The following is a 15,286-nucleotide window of genomic DNA, read 5'->3' as shown; positions in this document are numbered from 1 at the left end:
CCCAGGGTTTGCCGGTTCGGATCCCGGGTGTGGACATGGCACCGCTTGGCAAGCCATGCTGTGGTAGGCGTCCCACATATAAAGTCAAGGAAAATGGGCACAGATGTTAGCTCAAGGCCAGTCTTCCTCAGCAAGAGGAGGATTGGCAGCAGATGTTAGCACAGGGCTAATCTTCCTCAAAAAAAAAAAAAGTCTATTCAAGTCCTTTGCGCATTTTTGAATTGGGATGTTTGTTTTTTTGTTGTTGAGTCTTAAGAGTTCTATATATATTCTGGATACTAATCCTTTATCAGATATATGATTTGCAAATATTTTCTCCCATTCTGTGGGTTGCCTTTTTACTCTGTTGTTAGTGTCTTTTGATGCACAAAATTTTAAAATTTTCATGAAGTCTAATTTGTCTACTTTTTCTTTTGTTGCCTGTGTCTTTGGTGTCATGTTCAAGAAATCATTGCCAAGTCCAATGTTGTGAAGTTTTTGTCTTATGTTGTCTTCTAAGAGTTTTACTGTTTTAGGTCTTACATTTGGGTCCTTGATGCATTTTGAGTTGATTTTTGTATATGGTATTAGGTAAGTGTCCACCTTCATTCTTTTGCATGTGGATATCCAGTTTTCCTAGCACAATTTATTGAAAAGACTGTCCCTTCCCCATTGAATGGTCTTGGCACTCTTGTCAAAAGTCATTGAACTCTGTACGTGAGGATTTGTTTCTGGGCTCTCTGTTCTAGTCCATTGGTCTCTGTGTCTGTCTTTATGCCAGTACCACACTGTTTTGATTTCTGTAACTTTATAGTAAGTTTTGAAATCAGGAAGCGTGAGTCCTCCAGTTTTGTTCTTCTTTTTCAAGGTTGTTTTGGCTCTTCAGGGTCGCTTGAGAGTCCATATGAAATTAAACACAGCTTTTTCTATTTCTGCAAATTATTCCCCTTATCAGAGACTTTTTTTTTTAATGCTCCAACCTATCAGGCTTTTTTTTTTTTTTTTTTTTTTTTTTTAAAGATTTTATTTTTTCCTTTTTCTCCCCAAAGCCCCCCGGTACATAGTTGTGTATTCTTCGTTGTGGGTTCTTCTAGTTGTGGCATATGGGACGCTGCCTCAGCGTGGTCTGATGAGCGGTGCCATGTCCGCACCCAGGATTCGAACCAACGAAACACTGGGCCGCCTGCAGCGGAGCGCGCGAACTTAACCACTCGGCCACGGGGCCAGCCCCCCAACCTATCAGGCTTTTAAAAAAAACTCTCCGCATCTCCATCCTCCTCCAGAGATCCGCTTCTTGGAGTCCTCTGTCCCCTGTTCCAGTCTGAGCCGGCTATTTTCCAGGCCTGCCACACAGCTGGCTTGGCTTCCCTTCAGTGCTCTCTCTAGTTGGAGCCACTGTTTTCCAGGTCTCATGTCAATTAAAGACATAAAAACATAAATCAGGTCATATCATTTCCCTGCTTAAATTCCTCCAGTGGCCTCCGTGGCACTTGGAGTCTCAAAGTCTTGCTGTGGCCCAGCAGGCGCTGCCTGACCCAGCTTAGCCTGCCTCTCTGGACTTAGCTCTAGCGATCTCCTGCTCACTTACTTTACTGCACACTCCTAGGTCAATTACCAAATAATGAATGATCGTCTCCAACTAACCAATTAGCTTGCCCCTGCTGCTGTTCCCATAATCCACGGTATTGTGATTCTCTCTTTAATGCCTGAGTCGCATCAGACTGTAAGCTCCATGAGGTGTGCCTGACTTGTTCAGCCCCGTATCCCCCACACTTAGCATGGTGCTGGCTTGTAGCAGCCCCTCAACAAATACCAGAGTGAATGAATGAACAAATGAAGGAACAGTGAGAGACGTGTGGCAGTGAACGTAGGTTACTCATCCAAGTAAATGTGCTCCCTTTAGTCAGAAATGTCATCCCACACTTTTAAAGAACCTGTCTGCTATGACTGGCTGCTCGTATTGTGTGTGGGAGAATGATATGGTCAAGGATGGGCTCTGGCTCCATGAGAAGCCCCATCCCCAGAGAGAGGCACGGCACTCACATAAAGAGCAAAGCCCACACGCTTCGTGCTGACCACCTGGTGAGAGACCCTGCAGCCAACAGAGAAACACAACCACTCGTCGAAGAGGGGAAGGCTCTTCCCCAGGCATCTCAGGCAGTTCAACTCCACAACTGTCTATGAAGCACTGAGTACCAGCCCTGTGATACACACATCCCACCTTTTAGAGATTATTACCTACTCAAGGGGATGAATCTCACACGCCATTTTAAAATACTATTTTTTAATATTAACATAACAAAATTAAGCAAAGTAAAAATATATTACTAGTACATTCCTCTGTCCGTTAATGCTGGGGACACAGTCTGAGAAATGCATTGTTAGGCAGTTTTGTCATTGTGTGAACATCATAGAGTGCACTTACACAAACCTGGGTGATATAGTGGACTACACACCTAGGCTTTGTGGTACTAATCTCATGGCGCCACTCTCGTATGTGAGGTCTGTCGTTGACTGAAACGTCGTTATGTGACATATGACTAATTTGGTACTTTTCCTCAATTTTTTCTTCCATACCTAGTTGTAATCATAGTGTATTACTATTTTTTATTCCACTGTTTCAATATAATAAATAAAATGCTAATATGATAAAATACCATAAGTTTATTTTACCTATTGCCATCTTTCCTAACAATCATTTAAAAAATAAGTGACGTAACTGTTCTCTTGCTGTTTGCCATTTATGTAATTTCGGAAGTTTTCTATAATGAATAATGTTGTGATGCACATCTTCCTTCATTTAGAGTATTTAAAAACTGGATTCTTTCAGTATCTATTTCTGGAAACTCATGAGAGAACTTGTCACTGCCCAGCTGTTTTACTGTGTTTCTTTAATAAGTTCGCTCTCTCTTTCCACAGTGATAATTTCATACCTTTTCCACTCTCCTCAGGCCTCCACTTCCCTCCCCCCTCACTCTGTTTTGGTGATCTTGCCTCCTACCCTGTTAAGAAAACAGACACCAGCTGCTGAATGCTCACTCACCTTCTGTATAAATAGGGTTAGGTTCAGCCATGAGTAACAGAAAAAACCCAAAACAGCAGCAGCCTAGGCACAGACAATGTTTATTTCTCTCTTACATACATGAAGTCCCCAGACGGTCATTCCAGGGCTGGCATGGCCATCCATGGTGTTAGGACCCACACTCTGGGACTTTGGCAGAACCTGGTTCAATGCTCGGTGCAAAATCCATTCACGGTAATATCAGTTGAATGGCTGAAGGTAACCTTCATCAATAGCAGGACATTTAAAAACCTTTGATGCACAGAACCAAACTGATTTCCTAATGGACAGACATATTCTCGGCGTCCCCAATAATATTTGAAGATACCAGTTTTACTACATCAGTCATGGCCATTGTGGGTTTTTTTCTTGCTCATTTAATAAGCAAAGGAGGGTGCTTTATTAAACTTTCATTTGCATTTTTATCACCAGGGAGAGTGAAGATTTATTTTCTTGTTGTATTTCCTCTTTTAAAGGTGGTTTTGTTTCCTTCTTCACGCTTTCCTTGTAAATCTACATAAGCTTTTAAAAATGATAAAGATGTTCTTTGTCATTGACTACCAACATTTGAAGATACATTCTTGTGTATACGTACGTGTGCGTGTATACAGTTGTGTGAGTAGTTCACATGTTCCAGCACCCCGTAAATACGGCGTGCAGTGGGGGGTGGGGGGGCGGTCCTTAGGCCCTGGAGCTTTGGAGCCCGACACTCCTGGGTTGGAATCCCAACTCTGCTCCTTTCCAGCTGAGGGATGTGCTCTTGTCTGATTTCCTCAACCTTCCTAAGCTTGGTATCCTCATCTGTAAGACGATAATTATACTTCAAATATGTATGTGTATTTTGAAAACACTTTACACAGTCAAGTTTGTTGAGCTAATCTTTGTGATTTCATCTATTACACATCAAGGTTTCAAAACTCCTCCTCATGCTGAAAGCTTGATAAACACTCAATTATTATTGTTTGAGCTTTTCTGTGGTCAGAGTTTTACTCGGTGTTTAGTTGTCTTTGTGTATAAGCCCTTAGGTGTCCTAATGTTTGCAGAAGCCGGAGGTCTGTGTGGACCGCTAAAGTCAGAAAGGTTGACCCCTGGCCTCAGTGGTCTTGTTAAGGGGCAAACACACATGTATGAGGCTAATTGGAAACTGGCTGACCTACTCTCCTCATGCTAAAAGGAGTGGGTAGCAAGGTGAGATTATGGGGCAGGCCCAGCTGGGTGGAGGCGATGGGGCGTCAGTCCCTAAAAAGTGCTAAAATAGCATTGGGCATGTGATAAGCTGGGAAATTGGTGTTTCCAGGACACCTCACAGGGAGGGTCCGGCATGCCATGCGGCTGGGAGGATTACTTGAATAATCCTGCTTAGAGCAGGGGGCTGAGACCCCAGCCCTACCTGAAGGTCATGCCAGAGCAAAGACAGTCGGTCTCTGGCTGCCCTCTGAGGCGCAGCCTGGTTAACTTTCGGGCTCGGTTTTTCGAGAGATGGATGCAAGCCTACACGTCAGGAAAACAAGCCACCACAGTCTTTCCTCTCCACTCCTGTCATTGGTGCTGAGTCTCTACTCCTATTTGAACACTGCTTTTTCTATTTAAAGAATAGTTGCTTGAAGTCACAGGTTCATAAGTGGCCACAAATGTCCGAAAACCCTAGAAATACAGGTGTCTAAGTCCCTTCCCCCTTCCAGGCCTTGGTCGCCCTGCCTCCTGGAATCTGCTCTGAGGGTACATCCTTGGTTATCAAACACAGACACTAAGTTTTTTCCATCCTGAGAGATCCAGGTCCTGAAGTAGGGCTCCCAAATGACTAAGCTCTCTGGATTCAAAAGCATTTACGTCAGGCCTTCGTCAGCACTTCTGCTGATAGCCAGATCTGGACAGTGTTGGCCAGTCCTGTGGGCTGCCTGTCCCCAGCTCAGGCTTCCCCATGTACCTGTCCTATGTTGGTACCTACCTATTTAATCAGGATTCCCATCTAATTCCTGCACATAAGGCTGGTCGGCCTTGTTTCTGACCAGCCATGGCCCAGGGCCACTGTCTTGGCGGGTAGATGTCTCCCTGGCTGACTGGGCTGGTACTGCCATTTCCTGGGGAACATGGCGGGGAAGTCTGTCTGGGAGGGACACTGGTCTTCCTCCCAGGCGAGCTCAGCTTTGAGTCAAAGGGAGCAGCCGCACTGCAGATTCAAGGCACCGGCCTGTGAGCCACCTGGCCCCTTCTGCGGAAACTAAACTGAAAGGCCCCAGGGCCCATGGGCTCAGCCAGCTGGAAGCAAAGAAATGAGTCCTGTGGGTGGGGTTTCAGATGGGGAAGCTGGAAGCCTGGAAAGACCAGGGGGCTGAGAGAGGCTGAGTGTACAAGACTGCAACTGTTCAGACGGAATTATGGCTGGTTCAGAAGGAACAGGAAGTAGGGAGGGAGCGGCCACGGGCCACAGGCAGCCGCAGCTTTCCTGGCCCTGGCTATGCATCTTTTGGAGTCTATACCCTACTCTACCTCAGGCTAAGTGAGTGACTTGCCCAAAGCCACAGAGCTAACCATTCTGGGCTTGAGCTTCCTGTCGTGCAATGAGGATAATAATATCTGGCCAGCCCAATCCTAGGACCATAATGTGATCCTAGTTGATAATATAAATTATAGTTGTGGTAAGGAGGTGGAATTGTCAGCAATGCGTTAGTATGTCAATATTGTAGTGTTTTTTGCAGTTAAATTAATTTTTAAAATTGAGATAATGAATGAAAATGGTGAGTGGAAATCACAAAAAATTCTAAGGAATTGGTAGAACATGTGAAATATAGTCACTAACCCATAAAAATTATAATTTAAAGCAACTACCAAGAAAGATATTTATAATATATTAAATTAACAAAAGTTACACACCAGTTTGTAAAATAAGACCTCATTTTTATTTAAAAATATGAAGACATAGTTGTATGTCATTAGGAAAATATCTAGGGGTGTACAGTAAAATGTAAACTAGTGTTTTCTCTGGGACTTCATGTGATAGAAAAAATATAATTATTTTCTTTTTGCTTATCTGCACTTTTCAGTTTTTCTACAAGAAAATGAGTGTAACTTTTTAAATAAAGAATTAAAAAGTTAAAAAAAATTATTAAAAGAAGAGCAAGTAGCTGTGTTCAGACTGGAGAGTAAAATTACCAAACCCAGAGGGACATGGACCAGCCTGCAGGGGAGGGGCCTCGCCACCTGCCTGTGCCAAGGCCAAGTTTTTCCAGTTAGGGCACACAAGGGCCCCACCCGGCTGGGAGGCATTCAAGTTCTGGGGCGCCCCCCCATTCCCACGTACTCTGGGGACAGGACCAGCCCCCTCACAGTGACCTCTCCATCCAGACCTCTCCTCACTGACTGGCCTGTAAGCAGAGAGCTTGGAGATACAATGGGTCATTTGTTTTTAATTTAATTTGATTTATTTAATTTTTTTTAATTTTAATTTTTGAAAAAGTAGGAATGTAACACATGCTCGTTGTAAAATAGCAAAACAATACAGAAGCATAGACAGCAAAAAATCATCCATCAAAGTCGCTCCCTCAGCACCTCAAATCCCAACCTCCAGGGGTAAATGATAGAGTAACTTTCTCGAGGCTTTTCCGGGTGTCCCTGATCCTGTATACGGATGCCAGGACAGCTTGTCCACATAGCTGTGGAAGAAGCATATTTTTGATCCTGGTGAGGAACAGCAGGGGGTAAAGCCATCCTTCCCCCAGCTCAGCATTTTTGTATTTTTCAAAAGCATATAAATGGAAATTATCTCTGGTTTTTGAGATTATGGGTGATTTTGATTTTCTTTTTTACTAATGTGTTCATTGTAGAATAATCAGATATTCTGTAAATTAAGAAAGTTTTAAGGGCTCCCTCCAAGCCATGTGGTGGTGAAGTCATTTGCTCCTTAATGTGACGGAGGGGGTCCTCGGTGGACGGAGGGGGCTCTGCTGGGGGAAGAAGGCAGGGCCAGGACTTGAGTGAGGCTCCCACTTTGGGCATAAAATTTAAAGGAGAGACACAAAAAAAACCCAATTATAAGAATATACTGTAATAAAAGTTACCGTAGATCTTAGCATCCTCCACGTATGACTTTTTTCTTTCCTTATTAAGTCAAGAACTTTCCCCTTTACACTTAGAGGAAGCTCTTTACTGCGTCCCTTTGGCGTATCTGAGTTGCTGGCACCACTACCCTTGCACTTTGGGGCTATTATGAAGTAAAATAAGAGTTAGTTGAACACAGGCACTGTGATACCCGACAGTCAATCTAATAACACAGACAGCTACCATAGTGACTAATGGGCGGGTAGCGTATACAGCATGGAAACGCTGGACAACGGGATGATTCACGTCCTGGGCAGGATGGAGCAGGAGAGTGTGAGGTTTCATCGCGCTACTCAGAAGAGTGCTCAACTTAAAAGTTATGAATTGTTCAGTTCTGGAATTTTCCATTTACTATTTTTGGACTGCGGTTGACTGCCGGTGACTGAAACCATGGCAAGCAAAACCATGGTTGAGAGGGGACTATTGTACCTACAAAGCTACAGCATGCTGTGTTACCAAGGGTAGTTACAACAATGTTTTTTAATTAATAGGTTTTATTATTTAGAGTAGTTTTAGGTTTACAGAAAAATTGAACAAAAGTATAGAGTCCTGATGTTACTTTGTCCCCCACCCGGTTTTCCACATTAGCACTATCTTGCATTAGTGTGGAGCATTTGTGACAATTACTGTGCCAATATGGGTACGTTATCATTAGCTAGTCCATACTTTACATTAAGTTTTGCTCTTTGTTCTCTATGGGTTTTGATAAATGCATAATGCATGTATCCACCACTATAGTATCATACAGAAGAGTTTCACTGACCTAAAAAATCACCTATTTGTCCTTCCTTCCCTCTCCCTGAACCCCTGGCAACCACTGACCTTTTTTTTCTTTTTCTTTTTTTTTTTTGAGGAAGATTAGCCCTGAGCTAACATCTGCTGCCAATCCTCCTCTTTTTGCTGAGGAAGACTGGCCCTGAGCTAACGTCGTGCCCATCTTCCTCTACTTTATATGTGGGATGCCTGCCACAGCATGGCTTGACAAGTGGTGCTAGGTCTGCACCCAGGATCCAAAGTGGTGAACCCCAGGCTTCCGAAGCAGAACGTGCGAACTTAACTGCTGCGCCATGGGGCTGGCCCCTGACTGACCTTTTGATTGTCTCCATAGGTTTCCTTTTTACAGAGTGTCGTATAATTGGAATTGTACAGTAGGTGGCCTTTTTATTTTATTTTATTTGTTGAGGAAGATTAGCCCTGAGCTAACTGCTGCCAATCCTCCTCTTTTTGCTGAGGAAGACTGGCCCTGAGCTAACATCGTGCCCATCTTCCTCTACTTTATATGTGGGACGCCTACCACAGCATGGCGTGCCAAGTGGTGCCATGTCTGCACCCGGGATCCTAAGCGGTGAACCCCGGGCTGCCGAAGCGGAACGTGTGCACTTAACCGCTGTGCCACCTGGCCGGCCCCATAGGTGGCCTTTTTAGATCGACTTCTTTCATTAGATTGACTTCTTTCATTTAAGATTCTCGCAAATCTTTCCATGGCTGGATAGCTCATTTCTTCTTATCACTGCATAAGATTCCATAGATGTGTGTACCACAGTTTGTTTATCCATTCACCTGTTGAAGGACATATTGGTTGCTTCCAGTTTGGGGCAATTGTGAATAAATCTGCTATAAACTTTAGTGTGTAGGCGTGTGTGCACATAAGTTTTCAACTCAATTTAGTTGAGATTTAGTTTCCAAAAATCAAATTTATTGATCTAGCTCAGCTGAATGTCATTTTAACATGTGTTTTACGTGTAAGATGCCTGACTATCCTCTGTGCTCAAAATTCATGCAAGATGTTCATTAGATTGACCTGGGTGAGAAATCATCAAGTTAGAGACGGAGAAAAGGCAGTGGACTCAGATGAACATGTATTGGAAGAAATACTTCCTATTTCCTTTTAAAACTTGCTTCTAAAATCCTGACACTTAAGACATGCATATGTCTTAAATTTGAATATAAAAATATTCCCAAGGGGCCGGCTCTGTGGCTGAGTGGTTAAGTTCGCGCGGTCCGCTGCGGCGGGCCCGGGTTCGGATCCTGGGTGCGGACATGGCACCGCTCATCAGGCCACGTTGAGGCGGCGTTCCACATCCCACAACTAGAAGGATCTGCAAGTAAGATATACAACTGTGTACGGGGGGGTTTGGAGAGATAAAGCAGAAAAAAAAATATATGTATATAAAAAAAATATTCCCAAAAGGCATGGACTGGAGTTCAGAAAACCCAAAATATACTGACTTGGGCTGGCCTCAGTGAAATGGAAGTGGCGAAACTAGAAAGAAACGAAATCTAAAACTTAACTAAATTTAAACTTTGAAAAAAACCCTCTAAGACAACACAAATTGTCAATTTTATAGCATCAGTAGGAACAAGTAGAAACAAGAGTCACATATTTCAGGGGTCAGAGAAGGCTGAATCACTGAGATGTGGAGGATGAGTAATTTCTGGAATAAAAAAATGAATTACTTGGTGTTATTCCTCAGAGCCAAAATTAATCAGCCTGATGTGCAAATTTGGAGATTATTGTGTTTATCTGAATATTGGTGGTTGAGCAATACTTTTTCACATTTATGTATTTTTATTCACTTTAAGAATATAATGACTGGTCAAATTGCAACCTGGGCCTCAGCTCCTTCATTTGTAAAAGGATAGAAATGAATTATATGTTTGAGTTTTAAGATGTTCTCTAATATACTAGCACTCCCAGGCTAGAATGCTGTAGAAAAGTAGGTAGACTCTTTGATTACCTAGAATGTTTAGAAAATGGGATATTCTGATTAATTATACTTTCTGATCAACTGATAATTAACTCTGATTCATTTTTGGTTCAAAATTTGTTAGAAATTTTGTTAGAAAGTCCACTTTTGCTATGGAGAATCCAAATCCAGAGAATGTAAGGGAATTTTTTTTGAGGATTCTTCCGATTATGCATTAGGATTTCAGAAATGGAGATGGATAAGATGTAAGAAATTGAATAGGAATGAATGCACTGAGGCCAGGTGTTACCTTAGAAAAAGTTATTTTCATTACTATTAAATATTTTCTATTAACTTGCAATTTCTTTACTTCTGATAAATCATCATGTAAAAAAAAATCCAGGCAATCACACATCTAGGTTACTTGAATATGGGCGTGAAAGTGAGGTTTCCCAGTTAGCAGCTGTGAAAGGCATCCCAGCCATTACTTTTGCAGGGATGTGGCTGCTGAGGTCTTTGCCGTTGTATATTGTCTGGATTCCCCTTTGCTCATCTGGTTCGCTTGATAGGTTAGTGAGAAGAATAGTTGATAGAGATTAAAGGCCTTCAAAATTGTGTTGTACTGGGAATGTGACATGGAGGGTGTCACAGGCTGTTGGGAATTTTCGTGGATTAGGCTCAAACCTTCCACCTGGAGTGAGAGGGAATGGAAGTCAGCTGGTGCAATAACTTTGGACATTTCCTTGGGTTTGACCTACTTAGGATCCCTGGCTCTCGGTTCTATGCCTGCTTTTGACAGTAGTGGTGGTACATTTGGCTTGCTTTCTTGGTTTTGCTGGCTGGACTGCTGTGGTTTGGAGTCTCACTCTATTGTTCCCTTGGTCCCATATTTAAGGACCTACTTCCAGTTTCAGGTACAGCTCTTTCTGGCACTTTCTTGCCTCTCCAGTCGTGGGCAGTGTCTTGTGCACGTGTGTGGGATTCTCCAGGGAACGCCATGGGCCAGGAGGAGGACTGTTGGGTCTGTATTTCTGGGCACTGACATTTCATTGATTTTCCCCTGTGATATGTATGTTCATGCGCCTCTCAGGCGTAACCTGTACACCTTCAACTTGTTTTTATTAACTGGAAAAGTCTTAGCACTAACAGTAGCAAGTGCTCTCAGGGTGGTCTAATGTTCCTTATGAATTAAAACACTCATCTTCAGTTCTGATTTCCTCTTCCAGTGGATCTGTAAATCAAATTTCTCATGTTCCTGAGGGTTTGTGTGTGTGTGTGTGTGTGACATTTTGATCGTTTTGGCATTCCACTGTAAGGCAGAGCTTTCCCTCCCTCTCTCTCTCTCTGTTAGTATGGATACGAGGATTCTTATTTTATTCAATGGATTATAATATGTTACCGTCATTATTTATCTTGATGCTCTAAATGTCCTAGATTTGGTTAGTATCCTCTGTAAACTGGATCCTGTGTCCTACATCCTGTGACCTTTTGATATATTCCCATTATTCTTTGAGCACTCTTTACTTTCTGGCACAAGATGTTACAGGCTTAGTAGCTAATTTCTCTGCCTCAGCCCTGAAATCTGCCATTTCTTCAAAGAGCCCTGGTTCCTTTTAGTAGAGGATAGTATTTAGAATGCAATATTTGTGCTCTAGGTGTGTTGTTGTTGCTTGGAATTCATTGTTTCTAGGCCCTCTCAACAGACAGAATGAGGAAATATCAGTATGTATAATGATACCTTCAGTTTCCTTCCAACATGACCGGGTTCTTCTAGCCTTCCCTCGCTTGCTGTATTTTCCATTCCCTTCCAGTGGTGTGCTGGTAAATGTTGAACAACCAGCTCTCCAGTGGATGAAAACTCTGATTTGCAGCATTTGCCAATTTCCATGATGTAAAAACTCCCTCCGTGGCCAGTTTCAAGCCACCAATGTGACATCACTGAGCGAGGAGTTAGGAAGAGATGTGCCTTATTGGTCTTTACTTATTGTTGTGAGTCAGCTCTAGCATGCCACTGCGCCGTTTTCTAGAAACTCCTGACTCACATTATCCACCACATATTTACTCATTTATTCAGTCCCAGGATACATAGAAAGTAGTTTCGGAATTGCTAACCCATACCATTGTGAAAAATAAACTACAGTTTAATATGTGTACCTTTTTGTCTTAGGCTGAGAGTATATAATCAAGATACTGTATCAAAAAGTTGGTTGAGTTAGTTCTTCCTTCCACTTCTTCAGTGTGGTTATTTTATTCATTTGAAATAAGGTTATTTTATTCATTTTAGAGGTTTCCACCATCCTTGCATATTTGTTTCCAGTATTTTCCACTATGTAAAATATTAACGTGATTTCAAAAGTTAGAGCCACTCAAAAAGGTGTGCCCAGAGAAGCACAGCTTCCCCCACTCCTTCGATCCCAGTTGCATTCCCCGTCTTGTCCACTCTGATCCCATTTACCTCTTGTGATTAATTTCACTAATTTCTGGTTTATGCTTCCTGTGTTTCTTTTTTGCACAAACGAGCAGATACATATATATATTCTCATTTTCTTTTCGTCTACAAAAGGTGGTATCCTATACAGAATAACCACCAAGTCTGGAAACATGTGAGTGTTATTGTTTCATTTTTCAGACCTGAACCTCCTTGATTACTTTTGGGCTATGCTGATGGCATAGGTTTATTCAATGAAAATCAGAAACTTGAATCCCTGGAAGTAATGTATCACAGATGCACGTGCAGCGGATGACAGAAATGCTGCATTAATGAGCCGTGCCCATAGCAGTTTTGCATAATACTTTAGTCACTGCTGTGCTAATCTAGGACAACAGGCTGAACACATCATATGATATCATTGAACACACTTTGTAATGTAGTAGCAATAAATCAATATTATATATGTCTATGTTTCCAGACCTCATGGCCAAACTGCAGCCCTTTGCTTTTTTCACTTTAAAATATTGACTGAAAATCTCTCTATATCATACCTCATTATTTCTTTTAGGTGCATAGGACTCCTTTGTGTGGATGCACCATAGTTTATCAACCACTCTCCTATGTATGAGCGTTTACAGACAGTACTGCAATGAATAACCTGTGCATGTGTATTTTGGCTTTTTGGAGGTATATCTTAGGGTAAATTAGAAGTTGGATGGCTGGTTCAAAGGTAAAATCACGTGTGCTTTGGTTAGATATTGTTGAATTCACTCTCCTACAGTTTGAACCAATTTTCATTCTCACCAGCAATATATGAGAGTGGCTGTTTCCCACAGTCTTGTCAACAGAATGTGTTGCCAGGCTTGTTCATTTTGCCCTTCTGATGGGTGAGAAGCGGCATCTCAGTTAATTTTTCATTTACATTTGTGTTTTTTGTGTAATATTGTTTATTTGTCTATATATTTAAGGAACACATACACAGAGAGTAAATCATCTGTTTATATCTCTTGCCAATTTTTTGGGTCCTTTTCCATCAATTTTAAAGTTATTTATATATTAGGGATATTAGCTGTTTAGCTGTCATTTTGTTGCCAATATTTTTCTTACTTTGTCGGTTGTCTTTTTACGTGATTTATTATTATCTTTGCCACGAAAAAGTTTTTATTTTTAGGTGGTCAAATTTATGAATCTTTTCTTTTTATTGCATTTGTATTTTAAGTCATAGTTAGAAAACATTTTGGAATGTTTACTTCTAGTACTTGTATGGTTTCGTGATTTTACATTTAAATCTCTGATCCAGTTTGAATTTGTTCTTGTGTCCGGTATGGGGGTTAGATCTATTTTTATCATTTTCTAAGCGGCTAACAGTTGTCCCAGCCCCACTTATGAAAAAGTCCATTGTTGCCCCACTGATGTGAGACGCTCCCTTTAGCATATATTAAATTTCCGTGTGTACTTGGGTCTATTTCTGGACTTTATGTTCCATTCCACTGGTCTGTTTGACTATTTATGCAACAGTACAGCATTATTTTCATTATGGAGGCTTTATAGTATGTTCAAATGTCTGGGAAGGCTGGCTTCCCCTCATAACTTTTCTTTCTCGGTATTTTCCTGGCTATTTTTACATTTTTATGTTTTCCATATGAACTTTGTTTAGCTACATAAAAAAATAACTTGTTGGTATTTTTGTTGGGAGGGCAGTACATTTATAAATTAACCGAGTTGACATTTTAATGATAGTGCGTCGCCCTACCCCAAACCGAAGAGTATCTTTCCATTTGTATTCTATCATCTGCAAGTCGAGAGAGTTTTACTTCTTTTCCAACTCGTATGCCTCTAATCGATTTATCTTCTCAAACTGCAGTGGCTAATACCGCCAGTAGCAAGGAGTGGAGATATGGGCATATTTGCCTCGTTCCCTATCCTAACGCAAATTCCTCTAGTGTTTTTCCTTGCAGTAAGATACCGGCTTTAGGCACAAGGTATATATATGTATTTTATCATCTTAAGAAAGTGCCATCAGTTCCTCTTTTCTTCAATTTCTTTTAAAATCAGGAGTGGGAGTTGAATACTGTCGAAACGTTTTTGGCCTTTGGCCTTTCCTGTAGCTGCCATAACAAAGTACTACGAACTTGGTGGCCCAAAACAGCAGATGTTTATTCTCTCACAGTTCTGGAGGCCGAAAGTCCAAAATCAGTCTCATGGGGATAAAACCAAGATGTCGGCAGGGCCACGCTCCATCTGGAGGCTCTAGGGGAGAATCCATCCCTTGTCTTTTCCAGCTTCTGGTGGCTGCCAGCATTTCTAGGTTTGTGGCCACATCACTCCAATCTTGCCTCCGTGGTCACATGCCTTTTCCTCTTCTGTGTCAAATTTCCCTTTGCTTCCTTCTTATGAGAACATTTATGATTGCACTTAGAGCCCACCCGGATAATCCAGGGTACTCTCCTCAATTCAATATCCTTAACTTAATCATGTCTGTAAAGACTCTTTTTCCATATAAGATAAAGTTCATGGAGTCCATGGATATGTTTGGGGTCCATTATTCAGCCTACCATAGGCAACTATGGAGAAAATCATGACTTTTCTCCTTAGGTTTGTTAAAGTGGTTTATTAGGTTAATAAATTTCCTAATATTGAACCAATTTTGCATTCCTGGAATAAATGCAACTTAGTCATGATATAGTCTTTTCTTAATGTGGTATTGGATTATTTTTGCTAATATTTTATCGGCACTTTTTGATTAATATTTACAAGTGGTATTGGTCTGTAGCTTTCTTCTTTGTACTCTATCGGGTTGAAGTACTGTATTATACTTGCTTTATAAAATGAATTAGGACATGTTCTTTCCTTTCCAATCAGTTTGTTGACCTTAGGAATATCTTTTTTTTCCTGAAGGTTTGGTAGAATTCCATTCTCTCGTGAAAGCACCCAGTTCTGTTGCTTTTTCTTCTCCTTGACTACTTTCTCTTTTTCTTCTATGGAAATTGATCTGTTTAAGCTTTCTATCTCAAAAGAGGTCAGTTGTGG

General features: G+C 41.5%; 1 protein-coding gene across 1 annotated transcript in view; it reads left to right on the top strand.

Annotated features, from left to right (window-relative positions):
* Nucleotides 1–15,286, top strand: part of PSTPIP2 (proline-serine-threonine phosphatase interacting protein 2) — a 76,317-nt gene that overhangs the window by 12,843 nt on the left and 48,188 nt on the right. The gene's annotated exons all lie outside the window — the stretch shown is intronic.

The sequence above is a fragment of the Equus caballus genome, chromosome 8, assembly GCF_041296265.1.
Source record: "Equus caballus isolate H_3958 breed thoroughbred chromosome 8, TB-T2T, whole genome shotgun sequence".
Taxonomy (NCBI): domain Eukaryota; kingdom Metazoa; phylum Chordata; class Mammalia; order Perissodactyla; family Equidae; genus Equus; species Equus caballus.
This window is presented reverse-complemented; position numbering and strand designations above follow the sequence as displayed.